General features: G+C 35.7%; 1 long non-coding RNA gene across 2 annotated transcripts in view; it reads left to right on the plus strand.

Annotated features, from left to right (window-relative positions):
- Positions 1-21,189, plus strand: part of LOC132674653 (uncharacterized) — a 47,301-nt gene extending 26,112 nt beyond the window's left edge. The window contains exon 5 of one of the 2 annotated variants that reach the window (XR_009608578.2): positions 21,127-21,189. This is a non-coding gene — a long non-coding RNA (uncharacterized LOC132674653). Of the gene's footprint in view, positions 1-2,007; positions 2,465-21,126 lie in introns of those variants that run through there. The other variant, XR_009608582.3, reaches the window with a different exon arrangement.
- Positions 21,190-23,680: the final 2,491 nt, after the last annotated feature.

Consider the following 23,680-nt stretch of genomic DNA (forward strand, 5'->3'; position numbering starts at 1 on the left):
TTTATTTTATCATTATCATTTTTTAATGTTTATTTTTGAGAGAGACAGACAGAGACAGTGTGTAAGTAGGGGAGGGACAGAGAGAGGGAGACACAGAACCCGAAGGAGGCTCCAGGCTCTGAGCTGCCAGCACAGAGCCCGATGTGGGGCTTGCACTCACAAGCTGTGAGATCATGACCTAAGCTGAAGTAGGTCGCCCAACCAACTGAGCCACTCAGGCGCCCCAGGGTTGGGCTTTTAAAATACAAACCTAGCAATGCTCATTTATTATCTTCCAGGAAGATAGCATATTAAGAATATAAATTAATACAATTACTAATGAGCGACTTTAAACTCCTGTTATATGATAAGAAAACAGCATTAAAAATAAAAGTAAATTCCAGGATTAAATAATGGTTTTCAAACTTTAATGCGCAGAAGAATCACCTGGGATTCTTTAGAAAAATCCAGATTCCTAGACCTCAAGCCTATAGATCTTTTTTTTTTTTTTTTTTAATTTTTTTTTTTTTTAACATTTATTTATTTTTGAGACATAGAGAGACAGAGCATGAATGGGGGAGGGTCAGAGAGAGAGGGAGACACAGAATCTGAAACAGGCTCCAGGCTCTGAGCTGTCAGCACAGAGCCTGACGCAGGGCTCGAACTCACGGACCGCGAGATCATGACCTGAGCCGAAGTCGGCCACTTAACCGACTGAGCCACCCAGGCGCCCCACAAGCCTATAGATCTTGAAATAGTTGGTACTGAGAGAGACTTAGAATTTATATTTTAATAAGTATCTCAAGAGATAATGATGCAGGTGGTTGGTTTGTAAATTATTCTTTGACACTGGTTAGAAAACATAATAGTAACAACAAAAGGCAACATTTACTGCCTACTTCCCATCTGGGGACACTTGGCCAATACATGCAAACAGTATCTCAATTTACCCTCATGACAAGCCTGAAATGTAGCTATTAATACTAATCTCCAACTTATAGAAACCAAGAATTAGAGGGATTCCACAGCTCTTTGAAAGTAATTGAGCCAGTAAGTGATGAATTCAAGATATGATTCAAAGTCTGTCCAAAATCAGAACTCACATTGGAGAAGTTCATGACATTAAAGACTAGAGCTTTTGTCTTTTTTCATATATATATTTTTTCTTTTTAAAACTTTCGACTGATTGGGACCAGTGCCACATTTAACAAGATTGTCTGATTAAATTTACTCTAGTAAAAAATTTCATTCCTAAGTAGAGAAAGACCAGCTGGAACATAATCAGTCATCATAGTGGGATGCCCTAGATATGAAGATGCCCATCCTACCAAGAATAATGCATATGCACATACCAGTAATTCTAAAATAAATATAGAAAATTTCTACAGCATGTGTTATTATAACCATTTAAGCAGAAACACAAGAACTTTAAAGTGGGACATTATCATTGCCTTGAACATTTTTCCTTCACGATCTTAAAACTGACATCTCAAAATAAATCATGATCGTGAAGCCTAAGCATTAATTGTCTAAAGGAATGGGCCACTGTAAGATATGCTCAAAGTCAGATTTAACTTTATTCTTCTTGAATATCTCTTGACTCACATCACTTTTCCTTTTTTTTTTTTAAATGGAAGTTCCAGTCATTTTTCTGTATTTCCTATAGTAATGGAAGTAGTGGTAGCTTATGTTTTGGCAAGAAAAGGAAATGAATTAAATATGTTACATGATATAGTCAAAGTCCAAGGAACCCTGTACTTACATTAATTTTCCCCACTTTGAGAAAGATGCCTAAAGAGGGAGCCATCAATAATAGAGTTTTCCTCATAAAACTTAAGGAGAAATGAATACAAAAATTTTCCAGAGTTGGAGCAGAAATTGATATCTGTCATCAGTTGTAATTTTCCAGTTTTAAAACCCAGTAATTGTTCAATGCTCTTATTTGTTCTTGAAGATGTGGCTGAGGAAAATGTGGCAGTAGTATGCTGTCACTTAAAAAAAATGTTTTTTAATATTTATTTTTGACAGAGAGAAAGAGACAGAGTGCAAGCAGCAGAGGGACAGAGAGAGAGGGAGACACAGAATCCAAAGCAGGCTCCAGGCTCTGAGCTGTCAGCACAGAGCCCTTCGTGGGGCTCCAACTTGTGAACGATGACTTCATGACCTGAGCCAAAGTTGGACATTTAACCAACTGAGCCACCCAGGCTCCCTTAGTATGCTGTCACTTTAAATTGATAACAGAGTTTTTATTTGCTTTTCTAATCGATGATAGTCTTTCATTTAGTGATATTTCTCTCTTGCACCCAGAAGTGAAGATGTTAGTGTTAGAAGTTCCTTTTCATTTTAGACTTAGTAATCCAAGTCAATAAGTTGTATTATTTATTTATTTTTTTATTTCTAGGCCTTTTAGAAGTGGCTTTTCCTTAAAGTTTAAGGCAGAACCAACTCTATATCAGACACTATGCTAAACTCTATGCAGGGCACAGGTGGGTACTGATTTCTCTGCTTTCCTTTACATTTGTGTCCAGCTTGCTGTGTATCTTCTTAAATCCTTAAGGAACCTATTAAACCATGAAGAATAAAGGAAAAATAAAAAGCCTACTCTGAAATGTAAGCAGAAAGTTTCTTAAAGATAAAACATATATACTTGAAAAAATACATCGAATGAGAGCTAAGGAATGTCTTTAATTCCTTTAAAAGAATAATTCATCACTGATGCTGGACATTTGGACATGAGAGAGATACATTGGATAACCCTTCAAGGTCGCAGTCTAGACATGTACTCTGGTCTATGCTTCAGTGTAAACTTTTCATTGTTTAATAACATGGAGAGAGCCTGGAAGCTTTTCATAGAAATGGAAGACATAGAACAAGGTGCCAAAATTATTTATTTAGGATATGATGATTCATTGGGAAACCAAAAAGAATCAACTAAAATTGTTTAAAACCAATGTATAAATACAAAAAGTGGATACAAAATAAATATATCTACATGAATAACATTCTTACATTTATTATTTTATTTTTAATTTTCTAATGTTTATTTATTTTTGTGAGAGAGAGACAGGATGCAACCAGGGGAGGGGCAGAGAGAGAAGCAGACACACAATCTGAAGCAGGATCCAGGCTGTCAGCACAGAGCCTGATACGGGACGCGAACTTGAGAGCCATGAGATCATGACCTGAGCCGAAGTCAGACTCTCAACTGACTGGGCCACCCAGGCGCCTCTGAATAATATTCTTACATTCAATCAAAAATGCTTTGAGAAAAAATTAATATCCCACTCTGATGCCCACTCTCACCACTACTATTTAACATAGTACTTCAAGCCCTAGCCTCAGCAATCAGACAGCAAAAAGAAATAAAAGTCATCCAAATCAGCAAGGAAGAAATCAAACTTTCACTATTTGCAGATGACATGATACTCTATATAGAAACCTGAAATATTCCACCAAATTCAGTACAGTCACAGGATACAAAATCATTGTGTAGAAATCTGTTGCATTTCTATACATCAAAAATGGAGCAACAGAAAGAGAAATTAAGGAATCAATCCCATCTACAACTGCACTAATAACAGTAAGATACCTAGGAATCAATCTAATGAAAGAGGCAAAAGACCTGTATTCTGAAAACTCTAAAACAATGTTGAAAGAAATTGAAGGGGAAACAAAGAAATGGAAATATGTTCATGTTCATGGATTGGAAGAATAAATATTGTTAAATGTATTACCCAAAGCAACCTATACACTTACAGCAATCTTTATCAAAATACTAACAGCATTTTTCACGGAGTTAGAACAAACAATCCTATAATCTGTATGGAATCACAAAGTCCCCAAATAGCCAAAGCAATCTTGAAGACAAAAAAAAAAAAAAAAAAAAAAAAAAAGCAAAGCTGGAAGCATCACAATTCCCAATTGCAAGTCCTATTGCAAACTGTACTGATCAAAATAGTATGGTACTGGTACAAAAATAGACACATAGATCAATGGAACAGAACAGGAAACCCAGAAATGAACCCACAACTGTATGGTCAGTTCATCTTTGACAAAGCAGGAAACAATATGTCATAGGAAAAAGACAATCTCTTGAACAAATAGTGTTGGGAAAACAGGACAGCAACACGCAGAAGAATAAAACTGGACCAGTTTCTTACTACATACACAAAAATAATTCAAAATGGATTAAAGACTTAAATGTGGCACCTGAAACTATAAAACTCCTATAGGAGAACACAGGAAGTAACCTCTTTGACATCATCCATATCAACTTCTTTCTAGATATGTCACTGAGTCGAGGGAAACAAAACCAAAAATTAACTACTGGGACTTCATCAAAATAAAAAGCTTCTGTACAGTGAAGGAAACAATCAACAAAACTAAAAAAGCAACCTACAAAATGGGAGAAGTTATTTGTAAATGACATATCTCATAAAGGGTTAGTATCCAAAATATATAAAGAATTTATGCAATTCAGGGTGCTGGGTGGTTCAGTGGGTTGTGTGTCCAACTTCAGATCAGGTCATGATCTCACAGTTAGTGAGTATGAGCCCCGCATCGGGCTCTGTGCTGACAGCTGGGAGCCGGGAGCCTGGAGCCTGCTTCAGATTCTGGGTCACCCTCTCTCTGCTTCCAATCCCCACTCATGCTCTGTCTCTATCTCAAAAATAAAAACATTAAAAAAAAGAATTTATGCAACTCAACACCCCAAAAATGAATAATCCAATTAAAAAATGGTCAGAAGACATGAACACACAGTGTTCCAAAGAAGATATACAGATGGCCAACAGACATGAAAAGATGTTCAACATCACTGATTATCAGGGAAATATAAATCAAAACTACAGTGAGATGTTACCTCACACCAGTCAAAATGGCTACAATCAACAACACAAGAAACAACAGATGCTGCTGATGATGTGGAGGAAGGGGAACCCTTTTGCCCTGTTGGTGAGATTGCAAACTGGTGCAGCCACTCTGAAAATCAGTATGGAGTTTCCTCAAGAAGTTAAAAATGGAACTACTCTACAATCCAGCAATTTCGGTTAGAGGTATTTACCCCAAGAATACAAAAATACTGATTCAAAGGGATACATTCATCCCAATGTTTATAGCAGTATTATCTATAATAGCTGAATTATGGAAACAGTCCAAGTATCTAACTGATGAATAAATATTATGTATACTATATAATATATATGTATATATAATATATGTAATATAGTGTATATATTATATACTATAATATAGTATTATAGTATTATACTATAGTATTATACACTATAATATATACACTATATAATATATATGTATATGCATAATATATGTATATATATATATTACATATATTTTACTTAGTCATAGAAAAGAATGAAATTTCACCATTTGCAATGACAAGAATGGAGCTAGAGAATATATATGCTAAGCAAAGTACGTCATAGAAAGACAAATACCATGATTTCACTCAAGTAGAATTTAAGAAACAAAATAAAGGGAGAGAGGCAAACCCAGAAACACACTTTAATATTTTTTAACGTTTATTTATTTTTGAGAGAGAGACAGAATATGAGCCAGGGAGGGGCAGAGAGAGAGGGACACACAGAATCCAAAGCAGGCTCCAGCCTCTGAACTGTCAGCATAGAGCCCAACACAGGGCTTGAACCTGTGAGATCATGAAATGAGCTGAAGCCAGACACTTAACTGAATGAGCCACCCAGGCAACCCAAGAAAAAAATTTTGTTTTATTTTACATATTTTGAGAGAGAGAGAAAGTTTGAACAGGGTAGACACAGAGACAGAGAGGGAGAGAGAGAAGCCCAAGCAGGGGTCGTGCTGTCGGCAAGGAGCCTACCACGAGGCTTGATCTCATGAACTGTGCTGAGCTGAAATCAAGAGTCAGATGCTCAATGGACTGAGCCACCTAGGCACCCACAGACTCTTAACTATAGAAAACAAACTAAGAGTTATCAAAGGGGAGGTGGCTGGGGGAGATGGGTGAAACAGGTGATGGGAATTAAGGAGTACACTGGCTGTGATGAGCACCAGGTATTTTGTGGGATTGTTGAATCACTACACTGTACACCTGAAATTAATATCACAGTGAATGTTAACTGGGATTTAAATAAAAAATAAAAATAAAAAAGCCACTTCATATAAAACAAAACAAATAAAATACCCAGTAATATACCTAATAAAGGGACAGAGGCTATGTGAAAGATCTATGGAAAATTAATATATTTTTATATAACAAGTTTGCATAAATTAAGATATGACAGATGTGTGAATACTGAATGTTGTAAAGATGTTTTTCACTCCAAGCAAGGCTATAAATTTAGCACAATTTCACGCAGTATCACTGTCAGATTTTTCTTATAAGAATAAACAAATAAATGGGTGCCTGACTGCCTCAGTTAAGCATCTGACTCTTCATTTCATTTCAAGTCACGATCTGACAGTTTATGAGATCCAGCCCCATATCAGGCTCTGGGCTGAGCCATGGAGCCTATTTGGAATGTGTCTCTCCTCCTCTCTTTGCCTCTTCCATGCTCATTCTCATATTCTCTCTCTCTCTCAAAATAAATAAATAAAAAGAATAAACAAATATGTCCTAATATTTTACGAAGAGTATTTGAGATATAATTTTAAATGCATTTAATATTATTAATTAATGAAATGTGGTATGAGCATAACAATTAACAGATAATTGGAATGTAAGGGAAAAATCCAGAACTACACTCTAATGTACATAAATCAGAATGTAATGAAGTAGCACTTAAATTAGGAGGTTATATGATTAAATATTTGGTTTTGAGATAATCATTTAGAAAAAAAACACACATCACTTGCTTCCAATCTCCTACCTTATCATAATAAATTAAAAGTATATCAACAACGAAGCAACAGAAAGAGAAATCAAGGAATCGATCCCATTTACAGTTGCACAAAAAACCATAAAATACCTAGGAATAAATCTAAACAAAGAGGTGAAAAATCTATACACTGAGAACTATAGAAAGCTTATGAAAGAAATTGACGAAGACGCAAAAAAATGGTAAAAGATTCCATGTACCCAGACAGGAAGAACAAATATTGTTCAAATGTCGATACTACCCAAAGCAATCTACATATTCAATGCAATCCCTATCAAAGTAACACCAGCATTATTCACAGAGCTAGAACAAATAATCCTAAAATTTGTATGGAACCAGAAAAGACCCCGAATAGCCAAAGCAATCTTGAGAAAGAAATCCAAAGCTGGAGGCATCACAATCCCAGACTTCAAGCTATACTACAAAGCTGTAATCATCAAGACAGTGTGGTACTGGCACAAGAACAGACACTCAGATCAATGGAACAAAATAGAGAACCCAAAAAGGGACCCACAAATGTATGGCCAACTAATCTTCAACAAAGCAAGAAAGAATATTCAATGGAATAAACACAGTCTCTTCAGCAAGTGGTGCTGGGAAAACTAGACAGCGAGATGCAGAAGAATGAACCTGGATCACTTTCTTACACCATACACAAAAATAAATTCAAAATGGATGAAAGACCTCAATGTAAGACTGGAAGTCATCAAAATCCTCGAGAAGAAAGCAGGCAAAAACCACTTGGATCTTGACTGCAGCAACTTCTTACTCAACATGTCTCCAGAAGCAAGGGAAACCAAACCAAAAATGAACTATTGGGGCCTCATCAAAATAAAAACTTCTGCACAGTGAACAAACAATCAGCAAAACTAAAAGGCAACCGACAGAATGGGAGAAGATATTTGCAAACGACATATCAGATAAAGGGTTAGTATCCAAAATCTATGAGGAACTTATCCAACTCAATACCCAAAAAACAAATAATCCAGTGAAGAAATGGGCAAAAGACATGAATAGACACTTCTCCAAAGAAGACATCCAGATGGCCAACAGACACATGAAAAAATGCTCAACATCACTCATCATCAGGGAAATACAAATCAAAACCACCATGAGATGCCACCTTACACCTGTCAGAACGGCTAACATTAACAACTCAGGCAACAACAGATGTTGGCGAGGATACAGAGAAAGAGGATCTCTTTTGCATTGTTGGTGGCAATGCAAGCTGGTGCAGCCACTCTGGAAAACAGTATGGAGGTTCCTCAGAAAATTAAAACTAGAATAACCCTGTGACCCAGCAATTCCACTACTAGGCATTTATCCATGGGATACAGGTGTGCTGTTTTGAAGGGACACATGCACCCCCATGTTTATAGCAGCACTATCAACAATAGCCAAAGTATGGAAAGAACACAAATGTCCATCGATGGATTAATGGATAAAGAAGATGTGGTGTGTGTGTATATATATATATATATATATATATATATATATATATATATACACACACATATATATATGTATACACACACATATATATATGTATATACATACACATACATGTATACATATATAACATATACATATACATAAATATATATACATATATATATATATATATATACACATCTTTATCTATCTATCTATCTATCTATACACACACATATACATACAATGGAGTATTACTTGGCAATCAAAAAGAATGAAATCTTGCCATTTGCAACTACGTGGATGGAACTGGAGGGTATTATGCTAAATGAAATTAGTCAGAGAAAGACAAAAACCATATGACTTCACTCATATGAGGACTTTAAGAGACAAAACAGATGAACATAAGGGAAAGGAAACAAAAATAATATAAAAACAGGGAGGGGGACAAAACAGAAGAGACTCATAAATTTGGAGAACAAACTGAGGGTTGCTGGAGGGGTTGTGGGAGGGGGGTTGGGCTAAATGGGTGAGGGGCATTAAGGAATCTATTGCTGAAATCATTGTTTCACTATATGCTAATTTGGATGTAAATTTTAAAAAATAAAAATAAAATTAAAAAAATTAAATGAATTGGATACTATTTTTCTATTAATCAGACTTGACAAAAAGTAAAAACAATGATGGGAAATATAAATTTGTTGAAGTTTGAAAAAGGCATTTGGTAACATGTACCAAAAGCTTTAAAAAAATACGCACATGGACTAAGAATTCAATTTTTAAGGATTATGTTAGGAATAAAAATAGGACAAGTGTGAAAATATTTATGCATAGGAATTTAATGTATTTTTTATTAAAAAAAATTTTTTTAACGTTTATTTATTATTGAGAGACAGAGAGAGACAGAGCATGAGCATGGGAGGGGCAGAGAGAGGAGGAGACACAGAATCTGAAGGAGGCTCCAGGCTCTGAACTGTTATCACAGAGCATGAAGCAGTGCTCAAACTCACAAACCCAGCGAGATCATGACCTGAGCCAAAGTCAGATGCTTAACTGACTGAGCCACCCAGGCACCCCAGAATTTAATGTATTTTTTAAAGGAGGAGGATTAGAACTGACTAAATGGTCCACAGCTGAATTATACATAACATATGTTACGTAGATAGGAGATGAGGTGAGATGAGATGAGATGAGGTGAGGTGAGGTGAGGTGAGGTGAGGTGAGGTAAGAATGTCATGGTGGTTGCAATGATCAGAATACTCAAAGGAGAAATGCTAGATTAAAAAGTCAAACTGCAAATTCAGGTGGGAAAAAAAAAGTCATAAGGCTAAATATAAAGAAAAAAGTTTTAAAAAAAACAATAGAGGAAAAAACTATTAGGAAAAAGTCAACCAGGTGAGTTTCACAGGAACTTGAAGACTACAGGCAGTCTGCAAAGTCTTCATAAAGGAAGAGAAGTGTTCGTATGCTAGGATAGGGGTAAAATATACCATTATTATAGAAACAAGACAAGAGATATGAAGTTAAATGGTGGTCGTAAAACAATATATATCGTTTATCTGTTTTGGAGGAACAGTGAGTGATAGGAAGAGAGCAGTCTTAAGGACACAATATAATAGGAAGAATTGCATGTTACTAAAATATTTCCCTTTGTTCCACCAGACCTCTCACCAGTCGCTCTTTATAAAGGTTGGGGTGTTAGCATACACCCCTTCAGATACATATTAGGCTTTGTGGGTTTCCAGTGAACTTTATAGATACTTCATAAATATTTAAATAATTTCGGTTCAGCAAAAAATGACAAGGTCTTCAACAACAGCATTAAATTTTCCTGACCCCTATACTGTCCACAGTATCTGTCCACGGACAGATCTTGAAAAAAAAAAAAAAAAAAAAAAAAGACTGAATAGTATATTGCTTCAGAGTATTTCTTTTTTATTAATTTGCTATCTCCCCCCCAAACATTTATAACTAATTTAATATGAAGTTATATTTTCTACTTAATTATCAAGGTAAAATTTGAGTATTGTAATTATTACTGTAAGTATCAAAAACAAAGAAAGAATATTTGAAAAGAAGTAATTTTACCCTTTTATTAAAAGGTACAGACCCTTTACAATTCTTATTCTGTAACAAGTTGACCCTAAGTTAGATTACTGAGGCAAACATTTCCAGTTGCTGCATAGTGCATAAACAGTAAGGTTTTTAATATTATATATAATCAGAAGGGGACATGGTTTTGATTAAATGTATCTAATACTAACTAATCATATTCAGAGTTCTCTTTACCTAACACTGTTTACCTGACATTTAAAAATTAAATAGGAAGAAATGCATCTAAATCTATGCTACACATTTGAAATTGATAGTTTATATTTGGTATAAAAGGGATAAAATTTATAGTCCTGAGTGACAATTTTATGTAACAAGGCATGAGAATGTAAAATTCCATTCAAATTCCTTTCTTATCACTATTCATGAAAACAGCATTTCTCAGCTGGGAAAGCTAACAGTGATATTACATGGTGCCATTATTTCAGAAGAGTTGTCTACGATGCAGAATATCTAATTTTTTCACACATGAGTAAGGACTATGTAAAATTTAGCATTTAATTTGCATTCTGCGTGCAATATTTTAAAGGGCAAGGTTAAGTATTTTTTGGAAGATTATAATAACCTAAAATTAATTTAGAAGCAAGAATTTAATATTTATGTACCTCTTTTTCTTCCAAATCTTCCCAAATAGCTTTTTCAAAAAGAATAGTATATCTTGATATAGTAAAGATACCAACACTATTATTGCTGTTTTAGTAAAAAGGAAACTGGAGCATGGAATTGCATAAATGATTTTTCTAAGGCAATCCAAATAAAGTATAAAAGTAGGGGAATCATAATATAGCCTCAGCTTCAAATTCCTCATTTTAGTGCTTGATGCTTTTTCTTTTAAATATTAAAACCAGTGGAGCAGCCTAATAACAACATGTGCAGGGGATGGAGCTGTTAGCTGTCCTCGTCACAACCTTACAGAATCACAGCCAATGCAAGACCATGCAATTTAATCCCCCGTCTTTATGGGCAAGGAAACTTAAATCTAGAGGGATTGTGACTTGCCCAAGGCCATAGAATATGTTAATAGCACAGATGAGGCTCAAACTCAGGTGTCTTTTGTTCCCTGTATAATGCTGTGTCCACCATGATTAAAATGAAAGAATTTAATCAAGTTCCCAGATGCTTTGATCCTTTAGGTAATTCAGGGGATGATATGAAGAGTTTTGTGGCAATAGATTTTGACTTTCATGTGTTTCAAATAGAATCTATAGAGCAGGCATTGTTTTTACTTGCCTTTTATAGTGAAGAAGCGACATCATTTTAATAATCTCGTTAATCTGGATAAAAAAGATAAAATGTTGCTATTCTGCACGTCTGATTCTTTGCTTATTTATTTTATTTTATTTTTTAACACAGTGGCCACTAACTCTTGTTCCTGCAGCTTAGCCAACTAAAGTAGGTGTCAGCGAACTTTTTCAGTAGAGAGCCAGACAGTAAATGTTTTTGTAACAACTTGGTTCTAGTGTAAATACCAGTGTTTGTATCACCAAAGCTCCAGGTAACATGTGAGTGAATGCAAGTGGCTGTGTTACAATAAACAAGACAGGTGACTGGCCAGGGGCTTACAGTTTGTCAACCTTGATCTAAAATGTATGGTGACTGCAAAATGAAGGACCAAGACGAGGACATTCTTTGGCACTTCCATTCAGGAATATTTCAATTCTGTAACAAAATCACCACTCCCCCCCAAGTCTGGGAATTCTAGCCTTTTCCAGTGATATCCATAAACCTGCTGAGTTGACATATCTTTTTAAAAATAAAATTTATCTTCACTTTTCTTAGAATTCTTTTCTTTTTGAGTTATCTTAGTGTTAGCAATACCATCATTTTTTTTTTTTTTAATTTTTTTTTTTCAACGTTTTTTATTTATTTTTGGGACAGAGAGAGACAGAGCATGAACGGGGGAGGGGCAGAGAGAGAGGGAGACACAGAATCGGAAACAGGCTCCAGGCTCCGAGCCATCAGCCCAGAGCCTGACGCGGGGCTCGAACTCACAGACCGCGAGATCGTGACCTGGCTGAAGTCGGACGCTTAACCGACTGCGCCACCCAGGCGCCCCCATTTTTTTTTTTTTAAGGACAGAAAACTGAAGAAACAATCTATAGGTTTAAAATATCACAATACATGCTTTCTTAATTTAAACTAAAGTATTTCCACAACTTCGATCCTCACACCCATGTATCTCATCGTTCATCTCTGCCTCTTGAGAATCCCTATGAAATGCCAATAAGAGAAATTTAAAAAGTATAGACTCACAAGGCTGCAGAGAAATGGAGGAATGAGACTGACAGGCTAGAATCCTAAACACAGGTTTGGAAGATGGGAAGCAGAAGGAGTTGTGGTGACCCACTTAGATTAGTGGAGGAGGTGAAGGGCAAAGTGCTTGCAGAGAAGGTGCTAGATGAGAAATGGGTCAATCTATACTTCAAACTGCGAAATTGCAGGGAGACTCAGCACTTGAAGGTGCCAGTTAACAAGGTAGTTAAGATGTGAGGCATGGAAGTAATGATAGGAATATTGGTTTCAAGTTTGCACATATAATGGGCAGTTGCCTTCTTCTTAACTTCTGGATCCCCAACTCTCTCATGACCCTGTGTCCTGTCAATGGCTCCCTATCAGTGGGGGGGTGGAAGCTTATTCTAAAGAAACTGAACCAGAGGAGCTCAGGGCTCAGGGACACCCAGCCCATGTGGGAGCTGGAGAGGGGAATGGAACAGAAAGCAACGAGATCAAGTTACAATCACAACAGTGGATTTGAGAGCCTTTATGCTTCTTTTCCTACCTAACTCCCATAATACCACACAGGAAGTCCGAGGAGATTGCTCTTGAGAAACGAATAGTCCTGTAGAAAAAGTAGAAAGAAAAAAAAAATCTGCAATGTATTGACACAGGATTGTCCCGTTACCCAAGCGAAGTACTCAAACCTCCCTTGTTCTTCCTGCCTCTTTTCAAACCTGTCCTCCCACCACCAAAGCCCCTACTGGCTTTTCAGCATCTTATGATTAGATGTGACGTGTCGGCTAATGACACTGTAAGAAAGTCTCTGACATAAGAGAAAAATACACCAAATTTAAAAAATTAAAAACAAAGAATCAAAACAGAAACCAAGAGGAAATAGTCCCAACACAAGAAATAAGAGGAAACTTACGTTTAAACTTACGTTTAATATCATCAGAAAGACAGGAGTATTTATTACACCTCAAAAATGGGAGCTGAATGCTAATATAAAGGGATAATGACAGAATAAAGAGAAATCTCTCAAAATTAAAAATACGTCAGTGAATACAGAAAGAGTACTTCAAAAAGATAACACCCCGTATGTTAACTGCAGCATTATTTACAATAACCAAGATAGGGAAGAACCTCACTGTCTATCAATACATTGATAGATAAAAGGACAAAGAAGATATGACATATAAACAAACAAGCAGGCAAGCAAACAAACAAGCAAGCAAACAAATAAATAAATACAACAGAATATTACCCAGCCATAGAAAAGAACGAGATCGTGATGTTTGTGATGACACGGATGGACCTAGAGGGTATTTACTATGTACCCTAGAGGGTACATAACACCCTGTATGTTAACTGCAGCATTATTTACAATAACCAAGATAGGGAAGAACCTCACTGTCTATCAATACATTGATAGATAAAGGGACAAAGAAGATATGACATATAAACAAACAAGCAGGCAAGCAAACAAACAAGCAAACAAATAAATAAATACAACAGAGTATTACCCAGCCATAGAAAAGAATGAGATCGTGACGTTTGTGACGACATGGATGGACCTAGAGGGTATTTACTGAGTGGAATAAGCCAGACTGAGAAAGACCAATACTGTAACATTTCACTTACGTGGAGTCTAAAAAATTAAAACAAATGAACAAATAGAAACAGAATCATAAATGCAGAGAACTGGTTGTTGTCAGAGGAGAGGGGGTGGGGGGTATAGGTGAAATAGGTGACAGGGATTAAGAGGTATCAACTTCCAGTTAAAAAAATAAGTGAGAGAGATGAAAAGCATAGCGCAAGGAATATAGTCAATAATATTGTAATGATGTTGTATGGTGACAGACGGACACTGCACTTATCATGGTGAGCACAGCATATAGACTTGTGGAATCATTATGGTATACACCTGAAACTAACACAATATTTCAATATATTGTCAACTATATTTCAATACAAAATATGACAGTGAATATAAATCAAGGATAGGAAGCTAAAAAGAGAAAATCACATAAATTAGAACAAAGAAATAAAGAAGTGAAAAATAAAGAAAAAATAACTTAGAGGATTAATGCTAAATGATCCACATCCAACTGTTGGATTTTTCAGAAAGAGGTGAGAAAAAAGGGAGTAAATTAGCAAAGAAACAAGGAAAAGAAACTTTTTTTTTTTTTTAACGTTTTATTTATTTTTGAGACAGGGAGAGACAGAGCATGAACAGGGGAGAGTCAGACAGAGACACAAAATCTGAAACAGGCTCCAGGCTCCGAGCTGTCAGCACAGAGCCCGACGCGGGGCTCGAACTCACGGACCGTGAGATCATGACCTGAGCCGAAGTCGGCCGCTTAACCGACTGAGCCACCCAGGCGCCCCGGAAAAGAAACTTTTTGAGAAATTATTAATATTTGTGAAGAAATCCATGAAGCATCTTAAGTATATTTTAATATTTTCTGTATTATTTTTATACATAAAGAATGTTGTAATAGAGATCGGAAATGTGATGCTATAGAACTTAGAGCAATTTTGATAGTTTGGCAACAGAAATGAAATATATGACGGGACACCTGGGTGGCTCAATTGGTTGAGTGTCCGACTTCAGCTCAGGTCACGATCTCACAGTTCATGAATTCGAGCCCAGTATTGGGCTCTGTACTGACAGCTCAGAGTTTGGAGCCTGCTTCGGGTTCTGTGTCTTCCTCTCTCTGCCCCTCCCCTGCTCATGCTCTGTCTCTCTCAAAAATAAATAATAAACATTAAAAATAATTTTAGAAATGAGCTCTGAATAATGTAGGAAAGGCTAACTTTGATCCATTCTAATTGAGTCAAATTAGAGATGGAAATACTGCATTCTGTATTCGGTGTCATACTTGTGAAGGGATAGATACTCTAAGGGATGGAGTAATGAAATGGGTAATGGACAATTTACTGGATCAATTATTTACTGCTGGGTAACAAACCACACCAAAACTGTGTGGTTTCAAACAACAATCATTTCATTTGCTCATGAGTCTAGAGGTCAGCAACTTGAGCTGGGCTCAGCTGGGCAATTCTTCTCCGGTATAATTCACGCAACTGTTGTCAGCCAGTAGTTAGATTGGGACACCTCCTTTGTGTGTCTGAGAATGGGTGGTGGTTGACCACTGAGCCATTCTCATCCTCGGGGAAGCAAGCCCAGGCTTCTTCAGCCCACTTCACGTGGGTGTGTCAGATTCCAGAAAGTGAGACTGGAAGAAACAGGGCCTCTTGAGGGTTATACTCAAAACTCTTATAACATAACTTCTCTTATATGCTCTTGGTCAGAGCAGGCTGAAAGACAAACCCAGATTTAAAGTAGTGTAGAAACTACATCACCCTCTTGTGACAAGCTGCAGAAACATCTGCATACGGCGATGGGAACACTCTGTAACCACATTTTTGTAATTTACTGTATTTACCCCAAACAATATCACATGAAGGATGGTTAAAAAATTTACACAAGATTAGCCTGCAGTATAGTAAAGGAGCTATAGTAATTATTTTTGGACATTTCAAGTATTGTAATGTGGAGGGGATGTGACCTTTCTTTCTCACGGACCCCACGGGTCCAATAAAATATGTACGAAGAAGTTCCAGCCAACTTCTGCCCAATACAAGGAAGAACTCTTAACAAGTTGTGAAATGTTCCGTCACGGAAAGGCTTTAGATGTATGTTCAGCACTGTTTCTTTTAGGATGTAGAAGCGGTTTGTGTATAGAAGGACTTTCAGTGTGTCTTCAATACTGGATCCTTATTGTCTTTGAGAAGCATAGAGAATGTAACGGAGAGCTTGGGACTAGAAGCTATGGTTGGAAGTGGCCTGTGAACAAATGACTCCCCTCAGTAGCATACATATACGAACAGGGAGAAGAGCTAAAGAGAAGAGGAACAGACCCTTGGGTGCCAGTGAAACTCCAAGGGGAGGGGAAAAAAAACGATGCCAAAAAAGGATTATCAAAGAAAGGGAAAACAACAACAGAATCACTGATTTAATGTAATGTGTCAGCTCAGCATTTATCTCTGCATGTAAGATTTTGTGCTCTGTTCAGAATATCTATTTCACCTTATTCCTCCCTGATACATAAATCTTTCCCATCTGAAATTCCTATTTGTGAAGTTATTACTTGGTTTCAGAGTTATTCAGATTCAAATGGCTGCCTCCCCTCAGAGTTGTCCATTTATAATAGCATCCTAACTAGTATATCTTTCCTGGGAGGATAAATTACTACAGCTGTGGGTTTAAAATCTATGGTTACCTTCCAACCTCCTGCATTTTTAACTGAGTTTATATTCGGGCTCTTCAGAGAGAAATATGACTCAACAACCAGGAGAAGGTTGCATTACCTAATCCAATTGTACATTAGTGGCAGGATAAAGACACACTCTAGCCCCAATAAGCAAGGGAGACAATTTCCTGGAGACTCTTGTGTCTCCTACTTCTGTATTTAGCTTTTACCTGGGACTGGCTCCGGTGTGATAATGGTGAATGTTATTGATAGAGAGATATCCACATTTTTATGAATCCCTCCCTACTCACATAGTAACAAGACTTTTGTATTATAAATTTAGTAGATGGAAGACCACAGAAAGAATAAAATCAAACTGTCAATAAAAGATTAATTATAAGAAAGCATTTTCAAATGGAATCATGAAGGTTACAAGTAAATGAGGTCAATCCAAAGCGCTGAATTTAGCATAAACAGGAAACGTTATGAATAGCAAAGTCTGAACGGCATTCCTTCCACAGTCAGACTTTGCATCGAGTATCACTTGCTGTGGGCATGCCACTTTACTGAGGCAGGTTAAGCCAGGAGAAGGGAATTGCTGGGGCTCAGGAAGCATCCTTGGCTTAGTCCCATGCATTTCTCCAGCTTTGCTGGAAAGGACAACAGCATGCATGCATGCATGTCTGTCTGCCTAGATTTTCCTATGTGAAAATCCCCTGGCTGTCAGAATTGGCACTTATTTACTTGAGGAATTTCTAGTTATGCAGGTGTATGTCGTCATACAACTATTAATAACATTTTCCTGTATTCTCCAAACTGGACAATCTGTCTAGAGAATTTACATTCTTCTTTCCAAATTCTCCTAGATTCTTATTATGCCAATCTTTTGTGACAAAATCACCAACCTATGCAGTGCTCTTTTTTTGATGAACTTTGTAAATGAAACTCTAATTTGGATACACACACACACACACACACACACACATATATATACAATGAAATGTATATTTATATAATGAAATATATATAATGAAATAAATTTTATGTATATATATTTAATTTATATAATGCATTATAAATATATATAAAGTGATATAGACACATATAGTCACTTGTATTTCCTAATATATATATAGAAATATAAGTAATTATTTCTCATTTCTTTTTCTACATCTTTAGAAGTTTTGAAAATCAAAATAGTTTTTTATTTTTTTTTAAGATTCTTTAAATGGAGTTTCCTTCCTGGTTGCTGTTATCTTCAGTTACTAATAACCAAAATGCTTAGCATTTTATTTATATTCACAAAACAGAAAAAGTATTGGAAATTAAGATGATAACATAACTCTAGCCCCTAATGCACGTATCTTTTTCAACACTTAAGCCATGATGCAAATACTTCATAGTCCTCAGAATCAACAAGCACCCCCTCACTTATCTGAGAAGTAAACACTAGTTGTTATTTTTGTTAGTCCATGTTCATATATTTTATTACGAGTGAACAACTTTCCATAATGATAACCAATTCAGGGACAATATATCAAGTAAGAAGTGAAAATTCCCTAACTCTTCCTCTACCCCCAAGCCTCTGTGACAATCACTGTAACTATTTCATATCTACCAGAACCAACTCCCAACACTCTGGTCTTTTATTCAACCCATTAAGTGGCATCACACCCTGTATTTTGATTTTCATACTCTGTATCACTGACATTGTTTCAGACCAACATAAGTAGTTCTATCTCATTTTTAATAGTATGCAGAATGTGCCTCTATTTTGTTTAATAATTTCTTTATTAATAGGCTTTCAGGACGCTTTTTCTGTTATGTTTTGTTTCCATTACAATCAATGGTATGCATGCACACGTGCGCGCGTGCGCGCGCGCGCGCACACACACACACACACACACACACACACAAGCACCAACTTACACTATTTTGGCCACAGAACATAATTCTGTAAGTAGACTTGTTGTATAAGAGAAAAATATACCTGCCAAGAAAGACTGTCAGTTTATAATTTGACCAAGAGTTCTTGAGAATATTTTTTCTCCAATAATCCATGTCAAAATATTTTTCAATTTTCTAACTCTGATGGGGCAAAAAAAAGTTCAATTGGTATTTAATTTTTAGTTTGAGTAACCATTGTTACATAACCTTTGCCCATTTTTTAATTTTTTTGTATTGATTTTATATCTATTGATTTGGCAAATTTTATATCTACATTTATATTTATGTCTTAACAGTAGATCTGTTATATTTCTTGCAAATTTTTCCACCTGCCTAGTTTTTCCATTTATTTTTCTTATGAAAGAGCTCTGTGTGCTATTTCCTAATCACAACCTCTTACCTGCTTCCACTCCCAAAAGATAATCATTATCTTGATTTTTTTCATTCCTTGTTTTTTATAAAATATAGTTTTACCACATATGTATGTATTCCTAGGCAATAAGGTGCTGAATTTTGCTTGTTTTTGAACTCTATAAATGTGGAATTACATTGTTTGTATTCTTCTGTATCTTGTTTTCAGTCAATGATGTATTTCTAAAGTTTAATGCACGTTGGTATTTGTAGCTGTAGTTCATTTCTTTTCAGTGATTACTCATGTTTAAAAAAAAGCTAAGTGCTATTTTTAATTAAAATAGATGGTCCATGTATTGGTTGTGTTTTCTATGTTGGCAATCATAACGTTTTAAGTAATGACTGTATTATTTCTTACCTCCCAAATGCTATCTCATTTCTTTCTCTTTCTTCTTTAATTGATCTAACTCGGCCCTGTCTTCAATGGTGTTCCAACAACACATCTCCCTCCTGCTCTGCCTCCCTTCACTACCCCCACCCTTGATGTGTAGTATTTGCCAATTTCTATAATGCAAGCAGTTCTACCATGGCTAATTTCAAGCTACCAACAATATTTAGGATTCAGGAAAAGGTATGCATAATGGGCTGAGTCTGTATGAACAGTCTCCAACAGGCCGTCGGATTGTAGCTTCTCTAATCCAGTTCCTAACTTTTTATTATCGAATCAGATGACTACCGTGTTTTTCAAACATACCTTTCATAGGTGAGTTCTCTTCTATTCCAAGTTCACTAAGAGTTCTCATCATGGTTTTTGAATGTTCCAGCAGCTTTTATTTTTGCATCTAGTGAGAAGATGTCTTTTAATTACTCTTTCATCTATTAATGTGTAAACAAAATTTGAAATTATTTTAGGGCTGATGCTCTTCGATCCCTGGGGTAACCTAACTTGCTAATTATCGATTATTTTATTTGTAGACTCTTGCATTTACTTTCCAAATGTTTTGTTTGGGATATTGAATTGTATATGTGTGATAGTTTTTGTTTGTTTGTTTATAATTACCTTCTGACACCCAGTCTTAGCATAATTAGTCTTTATTTGGGTGAGTCTACTAATGTTATGAATTATGTGTTTCAGAAATATTTGGTAGAATTTGCCTAAAATCTGGTTGGGACCAGTGTTTCCTTTGTAAGAAAATTTTAATTAATGATTGAGTTTTAATTAGTGGTATATAAGTATTCAGGGTTCTGTTTCATGTGTTGGAAGTCAATTTTGCTAAGATTTCTTTTTCTAGGAATTTTCTATTTAATATATACTTTTAATATTAATAAAGTATTTCCTTATGCTTGTTTACCAATTTTATCCTTTATTCTATCCCTGACTATGTACTGTTTCCAAATTGTCTTTTTTTTTCCTTCATCAATCTTATTGGAGGAATGTATATTTCTTCAGTTTTCTTTTAAGATAAACTTGTTGATCTTGGTTCAGCCTCTACTGTACCTATGTTTTTCTTTCAGAAACTGCTGCTTACATCTTTATTATCTTATCTACATGCTTTAGTTTTTGACTGCTTTTTACTAAACGTATTCCTGGTGGGATATCTCAGTGGCTCAGTCATTAGAGCCACTGAGTCTAAATTTCACCTCAAGTCAGGATCCCATCTCCTGGGATCGAGCCCCATGTTGGGCTCCATACTGAACATGGAGCTTTCTTAAGATTCTCTCTCTTGCTCTGTCCCTCTCTGCTCCTCTCCCCTGTTCATGCCCTCTCTTTCTCATATATATATATATATATATATATATATATATATATATATATATATATATATATCATGGTGTACTTTATCAAAATTTTTATCATTAAATCTGTCAGTCTTTCATTTTATAATGTTAGAGTTTTATGCCAATCAAAGGAAGGTGTTTCACACACATATGCTAATACAGTGGTATATATTTTCTTCTAGTACTTATATCACTTCTTTGTTGGTGCCTCTTATGTTTTCAATCTACCTGGAATTCATTTAAAGGTATGTGTTATTTTCCTACAATCTGATAGCTAATTGTTCCAACAAGGTTTAGTAAATGGTTTCAGTTTTAATTCGCTTATTTGAAAATAATATATTAAATATTCATCTCTGCCTGGATTTATTTCTGAATTCTACCTTGTTATTTGTCTTATTGGAATATGCTATTTTAATTACAGTAGGTTTATCAATTATTTTAACATTTAATAGTACATATCCCCTCTTATTATCATTGTCATTTTTCCTACAATTTCCTTAGCTTTTTCACACACTTGATGAACTTTATTTCCTTTAAGATTTAGTAATATGTATTTGGTATTTGGTGCATGTATTACAAAATTTAGATAAGGAAATACAGATTAATCCAAGTAAGTTCCTTTGCTGTAAACCTCACCCTTGCTCCTCGGACTTCTTACTGGGGACACTTCCTCTTGTCAGAGACAATCAACTCAATAATGAAACATATTTTGCCTTTATCCTCATAAAAATAATAACACAGTCATATCCTTTGCCATTTTTCACTGACTCTCTTGGCCATTTGGTCAGTATCAGATATAAGGAGCTATGCCTAATGAACCTCGAAAACAATGTAGCAAATTTTTTTCAATGTGGCAAATTTTTAACAAAGTCTGTATCACTGAAAATTCAAACATCTGACCAAATGTCATTTTTCAAATGCGATTTCTAGCAACCAAAATCAAAGAAGTAATATTTTATCATGTCATTGGAGGTCAACTTTTCAATTCAAATAACAAATTAAGTCAGTTTGTGGATAATATTCTTTAAAAGATGAAATATATCAGCTTTCATGTCATAACACTGTACTGAGAAAATGCTAACTTAAAATATAAATTTCATAAATTTGGGCAAAGTATTTTCTCTATGCTTCAGTTTTCTCATCTTTAACGATTTGAATTAAATAACTAAGATTGATTTCAGTTCTAAATGTCTACTATTTTATTATAGTCTCAAAGCAATTACTTCTCACAAACTCAAACAGAGATAACAATGTATTAGCATGATAATGTCATCTATTTTGACTTCCTGGAAGAAGTAAACAATTGGTATTTAAAAAGCTTTGTAATCAAGGATTCTTCCAGTGGCCTCTACAAGCAGCCAGCTATGGGCTGCTTGGCAAAGTATTGCCATTGACAGGCAAATCTCTATACTTCCCTTTTCCATATGTCAGGGTCCAAAATTGCACATTCTCAGGATAAAGTATGTGAATTGGCTTGACTTGACTCTCCAACCACCTCTGGTACAAAAGGCTGAAGGTGACAAGATATATAGAGTACATCTCATTGCTGGAGCACTTCACTGTGAATGGAAGTGCTTCTTTTGACAAGAAGATACTATTGTCATGACCCTGGCTGCTATAGCAAGAGATATTTAGTCATGCAGTAGAAAAGGTACTCTGCTGTATAATTCTGTATACTAGGCATATTGTAGTTTTCGTGTTCTATCAGGTAAGAAAGTACTGGGACACCATTATTAAGTAAATATTTCAATTACACAAAGGCAATTCAATTGTAAACACTATATTTGCAATGCTTTTCCCACATACATATTATTCAAGGCTTTTGAGGTTAGCTCATTCTTGTTTGGGTGTGGAATTACTGCCAAAACATATGTTTGATTCCTTTAAAAGATATTGGAGTCTTATCAAAAATGGAGTAAGCAGTATTGACCTCACTAGGATGTCAAAGAAAATAATTTCTAAGATAAGGCACCCGTGTGTGTGCGTGTGTGTGTTATCATATAGTCCATTATTTAACGGATATGGCAATAGATTAAAAATAAAGGCAGGCTAATGATGAATGGTGACTAATGATTTTGTCTTGTGGGTGGGTGGGGGCGGGGAGGGAACTGTGAGTATTAAGGAATTCATTTAGAGGAATTTAGGAATAAAAAAGTTGAAATATGACATTGCAAAAGTTTATTTGTGCTCTAACTTTTCCTTAACAGTTTTGCTGTATGATTGCTGGGTTGTGAGCTCCCTAAGGACAAGAATCAAATTCTTATCACTTATTATCCCTAGAAATTGTGGCAAATGATTAATGCCTATGTATTCGATAGAAGGAAAATGGCCCTGGGGGGAAAGAGAAATGGAATTACAATACAAAATATACTTAAAATGAGACTAATAAAACCATAATTGCAAAGGTGAACTGGCATAGAATCTGAACAGGAATGTGCACACATAGCAAATGGAACTGAGGAAAATGGAGGTCATAGCCAGGCTGGGCAGGGAAACAGGCACATGCAGCAAGACTCAACCAGCCCTCAGACTTCACCACCCGAGGCAACTGTCCATCTTTCTCTGGACCCTGTGCCAGCCTGTCACTCTCCTCTGATTCTTTGAAATCATGTGGATTCTGCAAGAGTCCAAGGAATATTTTCCTTTTATGGCTCTGAATCTCTAAATCATCTTTGGTTGATATCTGACATACTTGTTGACAGCCTAAATGGATTTTTTAATAGTGTAGCTTAGATA

The sequence above is a fragment of the Panthera onca genome, chromosome A2 (genome assembly GCF_046562875.1).
Source record: "Panthera onca isolate mPanOnc1 chromosome A2, mPanOnc1 haplotype 2, whole genome shotgun sequence".
NCBI lineage: Eukaryota > Metazoa > Chordata > Mammalia > Carnivora > Felidae > Panthera > Panthera onca.